Raw genomic sequence first — 2,414 nt, 5'->3', positions numbered from 1 at the left:
TAAAGACGCGCTCGCTATTTTGTGCGTCTATCAGGTGCTTTGTCTTGTTGTGATTGTCATCTCTAGTTTGAGAGGACTATAGTTTGAAGTTTGATAACTTTGACTACTAGCATTTATTATACTTAAGAAGTAGGAGAAAATCAAAATAAATATGAATCATTAAGCTGCCTTTGCATGATAACTCTTGCTATTTGGAGCATGGCTACACAAGGGAAGAGAGAGGAGAACTTTGGCACTAAAAATAAATACATAGAGAAGATTCAAGAGGGAAGAGAGAGAAGTTTCTATCCATGAAGTATAAATACATCAAGAAGATTCACTATCTTTTTAAAAGGAACAGAAAACAAAATGAAGGGATTTGCAATGCTCCACTATAAATTGCATCCAATGGTTTTGATTTTATTATCATAATTTAGAACTCTTGTTCAAAAATAAGAAAGAACAATATTTGAAGTGTATTGACAAAATGCTATTGCTAAGCTAATCTTTTGCCTTTTATTTGAAACAGGAATATATCACCTAAAATTCTAAACGCAAGCCACAATTTCAGCACAGTGAAGAAGTCAATCCTCTCGATCCGAGAGAGGCAGCAGAGAACATTTACCATTCATATGCCCGTTGAGGCAGATGAAATATTCAACGTTTTCATCGAAAGCGGCCAACCTTCTGCTCGCAGCTTTGAGGATCATGTTGGCTGTGGCCATGCTCCATACTGTCGCTCTGCAAAATGGGCACATCTACCTTTCATCCAGTTTCACCCTCCTCTTAATCAGCAGTGTCCTTGTTTTAGACTTCTCAAAGCTTCTAAACACCCCCCGGAACAAACCCACGTCTTCTGCTCCGCCCTCATGCTCGCAGAGATCCGTCACATACAACACGTCGGATCTGCAGCAAGGGATCAAAAAGCTTTTCCCAGAAGTTTTTGAGAACCTTGTCTTCTGCACAAAATGTCCTGCCACTGCGGCTGGGACATCGACATTGGACGTAGAATGGCAGCCGGCACAGTACAGTAGGAGCTTTCCTAGCGCAAGCCATCCGCCATCAATATGCCCATTTCTGGAACCTGCAAGCAGATCGGAAGCCATCTTCGGAACCCGGGAGAAACAAAACTCTATCCATAGAACCCTCTTGACAATGGACTCCATTTTTTTGCACACAGCCGAGAGAAAGCACAGAAGAAAAGGATTCCAATCCGCAGCTTTGGACACGGCAGTTACCACTCTTTCATCCAAAAAATAATTTGAGGAATTTGGGCAAAGACGCTGCCGCTGCCGCTGCTTAACCACGATAGGCCCACTTGCAGCACAACAGTCGGGCAAATCATTTGATTTAAAAGTAGACGGACATTCCGGACTAAGGCTTTGAAGCTGTCTTGGAGAAACACCCGGGGGAGACGTATTATCAAACATCTAACAGGTGGGAGGAGAGACACGAAACATGTAGTTGACCTGCAGAAGATTTTCAATTGTTTCTGGCAAAGCATACGGCATAAATCGATAAGGCGTTTTCAATTACAGAGAACGACCGGAGTCGGTGCTGCCACTAGTCGATTGAGGATAAGGATAACAGTCACCCAAAATAACGCCCAGAAGCCCCCTTAACGAGTCAACGTAACAAGAACAGGATTGCGAAGACCTGCCAAAACAAAAAGGAACTTCAAGTGCTCGATCTTTTTTTCGATTTGGCACAATGAACTACGCATTCCTTAAACCATTGGCGAATTCATACAGAACGGCTCGGAGAGCAAAGCCAGAATCTAGTACACCTTCACTAGCAGTATGCGGGACTTTCGGTGAGCGTTCCTCACCTCTCTCACGACAGGGTTCAGCTGATACGGAAAGTACGAAAGGCGGCGAAGCTCTGAGACGCCATGTGTTGAGAAAAGGTTGCGACTGCGAAACGTGTCGTGAAAGAAGCAGAAGCGGTTCTGCCGCTCAATGGCAATCTTGTGACGCCTCATGGACTATCCCCACACGTCGCTCCCCCATTGGTCCTCCTAAATAGCGAAATCTTGGCCGTCCACGTGCAAGGATCGGATTCCGTTGCCGCTCGGGCGCGGAAAATATCTTCCGGGGCTTTTAGGAAATTAAAAATGTTTTTTTGGGCTTTAATATAAAAACGTTTTTTTGGGGAAGGATATAGATTCCGCCCAACCGATTCCGCCCAACCGCAATCATCTTCAACAGATTTTTGGGCCTTTTATTTTTCGTTTAAAGGAAATAGTTTCGAAGTTTTGATATTCTGGCCCATACCCCGATTTGGCGCCTCACACGCCTCGGGACCATGTGATGACATGGGCTTTAAGCTGCTCGACGGTTGAGGTTCGGCGTTGCCGATCGGACGGTGGAATTTTGCCGCGGCTATCTGGACAGAGTTCCTTTGTCATGGAATGCTGGCTGACAGATTTAGGAGCT

The 2,414-nt window shown here is 44.7% G+C and overlaps 1 pseudogene across 1 annotated transcript; it reads right to left on the bottom strand.

Annotated features, from left to right (window-relative positions):
• Window positions 1–392: 392 nt before the first annotated feature.
• Window positions 393–1,917, bottom strand: LOC147885620 (EID1-like F-box protein 1 pseudogene; annotated as a pseudogene). Its single transcript, XR_015543468.1, has 2 exons — window positions 1,808–1,917; window positions 393–1,635 (listed from the first exon to the last, which is right to left on the bottom strand). The product of XR_015543468.1 is annotated as an EID1-like F-box protein 1 pseudogene (transcript).
• Between the last annotated feature and the right edge of the window lie 497 nt (window positions 1,918–2,414).

The sequence above is a fragment of the Dipteris shenzhenensis genome, chromosome 25 (genome assembly GCF_047967505.1).
Source record: "Dipteris shenzhenensis isolate YYH24624 ecotype China chromosome 25, Dip_SZ_1.0, whole genome shotgun sequence".
Taxonomy (NCBI): Eukaryota; Viridiplantae; Streptophyta; class Polypodiopsida; order Gleicheniales; family Dipteridaceae; genus Dipteris; species Dipteris shenzhenensis.
This window is presented reverse-complemented; position numbering and strand designations above follow the sequence as displayed.